Genomic DNA, 6,000 nt, shown 5'->3' with positions numbered 1-6,000 from the left:
AAGTAAAAAGATTATGTGATCAAGGAACTCCATTTCCTTCACCACACAAATTTCAATAACAGTACAAACTTCAATAAGTAAACTTCAGCAATAATTAGAGAAAATAGACATTGACATCAATTCCCCTTCCTTTCCCACCATACTTGGTATCTCCCACTTCCCATGATGCAACACAGCACAGGTATAAAAAGCATGAGGAAAGTCCATTCCAGTCTTTTACCCAAATCAAGATGGCCACCACCATGTATGCTGATCCAGGTGACAATCTAACTATAACTAACTCTGAATCCTTTAACACGGATTCAGAGTTACTTTAACTCTCTTTAGAGTGGGACCAAATGTTCACTGAGCAGTGTTAATTTAACTCTGGGGATTTTGCTGTCTATAACTAAGTTATAATGGAAAGTATATTTTACTCAAAATGTGCTAAAAAGTTTAACTAACTATTATTTTTGAGTTTTAAGTACACTATATGTTTTTTTTTTTGGAAATCACCAAAGACTACGAGTGGGGTGCCATCCTCAGGGAAAGAGGACAGCAGCACATCCAGCTCCTCAACAAAGCTTCCCAGTTGACCTGGGGGACGATAAATAACTACAATATGGATCCTAATGGGAGTTGTAAGTGTAATTGCATGATATTCAAACGAGTTGTTATTGCATAGAGAAGAGAGAGTTGAGTATATCCAGTTGTTAGAAATGAGAAGACCAGTACCCCCACCCCTCCCAGACTGGCGAGGGGTGTGGGAGAAAGAGAAGTTGTTAGAGAGAGCAGCAGGGGTTGCTGAGTCTTCTGGACGGATCCAGGTCTCAGTCAAGCCCAATATATTAAGAGTAGAATGAGATGCAAAGGCTGGAATGAAGTCAGCCTTATTGACTGCTGACTGACAATTCCATAGACCCATAGAAAGAGAGAGAGGTGTGTGTGTTGATAAGAGAATGGGACGCAGATTAGCAGGATTGTGCTGCCTTCTGTGCGTGATGAGTGCACTTTGTCGAGAGACAACAGGAATGTATTGAAAGCACATGTTGTGAAAGGGAAATACAATAGAAGTGGGAAAGTGCCTTGCCGGAGTCCTTGCTCGGTGGAGTCGCACAGGTAGAGTCTTCACACGGGGAGGCTGAACGCTTCTGCTAGCGCTTCCGCGACAGCGCGCACACTACATAGATAGATATAATGCGTACTAACGCCTGAGTGAGGACAGTCGAGTTTATATCTGTTTTACAGTTTCTGTTTCTGCCCAGCAATTAACACAGCAAACGCAAATTACCCGAAACTAGCTGTTGGACAGCGCTCACTTAAGTGCTATAAAATTTAAACTGCAATACTATTCAGAGCGGCTGTTATATAAAGTGGGAACGCGTCTAATTAAAATACAAATTTGTGAGAAGGCAAAAACAGAAAATAACCAGAGAATCGAAAACAACCTTACCTTGTGGTAGATACTACACTGAAACAACAGAAGAACTGGATATTCAGAAAAACGACTTGCGCGCTCTTGTCTTGTTCACGGACTGACCGCTTGTCCTGGCCTTGTTCTGGATCAATTGGAGTTTATATCTGTTTTACAGTTGCTGTTTCTGCCCAGCAATTAACACAGCAAACGCAAATTACCCGAAACTAGCTGTTGGACAGCGCTCACTTAAGTGCTGTAAAATTTAAACTGCTATACTATTCAGAGCGGCTGTTATATAAAGTGGGAACGCGTCTAATTAAAATACAAATTTGTGAGAAGGCAAAAACAGAAAATAACCAGAGAATCGAAAACAACATTACCTTGTGGTAGATACTACACTGAAACAACAGGAGAACTGGATATTCAGAAAAACGACTTGCGCGCTCTTGTCTTGTTCACGGACTGACCGCTTGTCCTGGCCTTGTTCTGGATCAATTCCAGTTTATATCTGTTTTACAGTTGCTGTTTCTGCCCAGCAATTAACACAGCAAACGCAAATTACCCGAAACTAGCTGTTGGACAGCGCTCACTTAAGTGCTATAAAATTTAAACTGCAATACTATTCAGAGCGGCTGTTATATAAAGTGGGAAGGCGTCTAATTAAAATACAAATTTGTGAGAAGGCAAAAACAGAAAATAACCAGAGAATCGAAAACAACCTTACCTTGTGGTAGATACTACACTGAAACAACAGAAGAACTGGATATTCAGAAAAACGACTTGCGCGCTCTTGTCTTGTTCACGGACTGACCACTTGTCCTGGCCTTGTTCTGGATCAATTCGAGTTTATATCTGTTTTACAGTTGCTGTTTCTGCCCAGCAATTAACACAGCAAATGCAAATTACCCGAAACTAGCTGTTGGACAGCGCTCACTTAAGTGCTATAAAATTTAAACTGCAATACTATTCAGAGCAGCTGTTATATAAAGTGGGAATGCTCTAATTAAAATACAAATTTGTGAGAAGGAGAAAACAGAAAATAACCAGAGAATCGAAAACAACCTTACCTTGTGGTAGATACTACACTGAAACAACAGGAGAACTGGATATTCAGAAAAACGACTTGCGCGCTCTTGTCTTGTTCATGGACTGACCACTTTTCCTGGCCTTGTTCTGGATCAATTCGAGTTTATATCTGTTTTACAGTTGCTGTTTCTGCCCAGCAATTAACACAGCGAACGCAAATTACCCGAAACTAGCTGTTGGACAGCGCTCACTTAATTGCTATAAAATTTAAACTGCAATACTATTCAGAGCGGCTGTTAAATAAAGTGGGAACGCGTCTAATTAAAATACAAATTTGTGAGAAGGCAAAAACAGAAAATAACTAGAGAATCGAAAACAAACTTACCTTGTGGTAGATACTACACTGAAACAACAGGAGTACTGGATATTCAGAAAAACGACTTGCACACTCTTGTCTTGTTCACAGACTGACCGCTTGTCCTGAAGAATACCAAATGGAGGTCTGTGCACTTAAGAGGAAAGAGATAGAGCAGGTTGTGAGAAAGGCAAAGGCTGCTTCATCTCCAGGGCCTAATGGAGTTACGTACAGAGTGTACAAGAGTGCTTCAGGAGTTCTACGAATTTTGTGGAAATTGATAAAAGTGGCCTGGGAAAAGCAGGTTGTACCTAGAGCATGGCGCCGAGCAGGTGGAGTCTTTATACCTAAAGAAAAAGATGCTACAAGCATCAGTCAGTTTCGTCCTATTTCACTATTAAACGTTGAATTTAAGATTTTCTTCAGCATTATTGCGCAGAGATTGTCAACCTACCTATTAAAGAATGGCTTCATTGACACTTCAGTTCAAAAAGCGGGCAGTCCAGGGTTCTCAGGATGCTTAGAACACATCAATGTTATCTGGCAACGAATTCAATCAGTTAAAAAGGAGAGGAAGGAGCCCCATGTGACATTCCTGGATTTGGCTAATGCATATGGGTCAGTGCCACATGAGCTTCTTTGGGCAGCATTTGTTTTTTTTAGAGTACCAATGTCAATAACAAATTTAGTGAAAGCCTATTTTGGAGATTTGCAATTTAGTTTCTCAACTCCAAAATTCAGCACCGCATGGCAATGCTTAGAGGTTGGAATAATGGCAGGATGCACCATTTCTCCACTGGCTTTTACCATGGCAGTGGAAGTAATCATTAGGGCATCAAGATGGGTAGTAGGAGGAGAGCGCTTGGCTTCTGGGATGCGACTACCACCAATCAGAGCTTACATGGATGACATGACAACCATGACTACAACAGTAGCCTGCACTAATCGGTTATTGGGGAAGTTAAAAGATAATATCGAATGGGCACGAAGTCAATTTAAGCCCTCTAAATCAAGGAGCATCTCGATAGTTAAAGGAAAGGTAGTAGATAAAACATTCTTCATTAATGGTGAGGCAATACCAACAGTTTCTGAGAAGCCAGTGAAGAGTCTTGGGAGATGGTACGATGGGGATCTAAAGGACACAGTTCGAGTGGGAGAAGTTAGACGACAAGCAGTGGAAGGGTTGAAGAGCATAAACAGCTGTGCTCTACCAGGCAAACTAAAACTCTGGTGCTTTCAGTTTGGTCTACTGACTGTGTACAAGGTTTCTTTGACAACAGTGGATAAGCTGGAAGCGTTAATAAGTTCATACATCAGGAAAGGGTTGTGAGTTCCACGCTGCCTCAGCAGAGTGGGACTTTATAGTAAAGGAGTATTGCAGCTGCCAGTCTCTGCTTTAACCGAGGAGTTTAAGTGTGCCAAGGTCAGACTGGAAATGACTTTAGCAGAGTCACGTGACAAATGTGTAAGGGAGGCAGCCCCTGTGGTAAAAACTGGTAGAAAGTGGTCAGTAAAGAAATCTGTAGTAGAGGCAAAGGCTGACCTTCAAATTGGGGATATCGTGGGACAGGTACAGCATGGAAGAGGGGGTTTTGGGCTCAGTTTAGCTCCTCCTAAATGGCACAAGGCAGGCCCAGCTCAAAGGAGGAAGCTGGTAGTCAACGAGGTGCGAAAGCAGGAGAGGATGAGATGTATAAAGGCAATTTCCCAGGCCAAGTAGGGAGAGTGGATGAGATGGGAGAGTGTGGAACAACGCAAAATGGGCTGGCAAGACCTTTGGTCAATGGAAGAGAGTAGGATCAGTTTCCTTATTAGGTCAACATATGATGTTCTCCCATCACCGCAGAACCTAAACCTCTGGGTAGGAGAGGATCCCTATTGTCCTTTGTGTTCATCACCTGCCACATTAAGGCACATTTTGACAGGATGTATGGTGGCTCTTGGCCAAGGTCGGTTTACTTGGCGCCATGACCAAGTATTGCGATGTTTGGCTTTAGCATTGGAAGGCAAGCGTAGTATGACCAATAAGTTTCCGCCTGTTCTAGCACAACATTACACGCAGAAGACAATATTCCTCCGCCCAGGCGAGCAACCACCAAGAAAAGGTGCTAAACTGCGGTATGCTCATCTGGCCACTGAAGCAGAACAGCGAGGATGGAGGTCCAGGTTTATCCAGTGGAAGTGGGTTGTCGAGGTTTCGTGGCACACTCTACAACCCGGTTCCTCAGAGACGTAGGATTCAGTGGCCAAGAGTTGCGTCGCACAGTAAAGAACTTATCTATGGCAGCAGAAAGGAGCAGCAACTGGCTGTGGTTGAGACGGAAAGATTCTAGCTGGCTGTGTACAGGCCGCCATGCTACGGTTTCGTAGAATTCTTGAAAACTTGAAGAGTCTGTTGGTTTATTTGTATAGGTTGAATAGTATTTACAGTAATTATGTTCCTGTGTATATTGCGTGAATGACGGGTGGTTGGGCAGCTATTGTGTTTTGCGGTAGGTGGTATGCCATACGGAACCATTGCCACTGAAACTGCATATTAACGCACCAGTGGGGCTCGACAGCCTTAGTCAAACGGGTTGGCGCGTATGGTTGGGTTACGGAGAGATTGTGAGATTGTGGTTAGGTCTCAGCAGCAGGAGGGATGTAGAGGTCAGTAAGCTGGGCTGAGTTGAGGGGGGTGACTCTGGGATGCCAGAGTCACTGTCGAGCCCTCTTGAGGTGTCGTGGGCTAGTCAACGAAACACTGAGGACGGAAGGTGCCTACTTGAAGACCCTAGAGATGTCCCCTACTCAGCTCAATCCAGTCGGTTGTCATGGGGGGACCGCACTGTGCAGCCGATGTGTGTGCTGACACGTGTTAACACTAGACAGAAGGAGATTTACATCACCATATGGAAAGAAGCGTAAATGGATGGAGAAGCATAGGTTACTGTAAAGCTATGTCTTAGTTGGTGCTTATCTTGGCGAAAGCCGAGTACAAATCAGCATGAAGTTTTAACATCTACTCTCGTGTAATGGAAATCATTATACAGACTTTGTGACTCAGATAAGGTCCAGTTCTGGTTTATTTCTTTGCTCTGGCTGACATGTGGCATTGCTATGGCCTGCTTGTGGCCCAGACCTGGCAAACAGAAGCGGTCCGCCCAAGTGCCATCATTCCACTCTGCATGTGGGCCAGATCAGTATTCCACAAGTGCAAGATGTGGGCCGGATCTGGGCCGAA

This window comes from Siphateles boraxobius, unplaced genomic scaffold, assembly GCF_051911475.1.
Source record: "Siphateles boraxobius isolate OS27281-9 unplaced genomic scaffold, OSU_SipBor_1 6, whole genome shotgun sequence".
Lineage (NCBI taxonomy): Eukaryota > Metazoa > Chordata > Actinopteri > Cypriniformes > Leuciscidae > Siphateles > Siphateles boraxobius.
The sequence above is the reverse complement of the archived record's forward strand: the minus strand, read 5'-3'. Positions refer to the sequence as shown.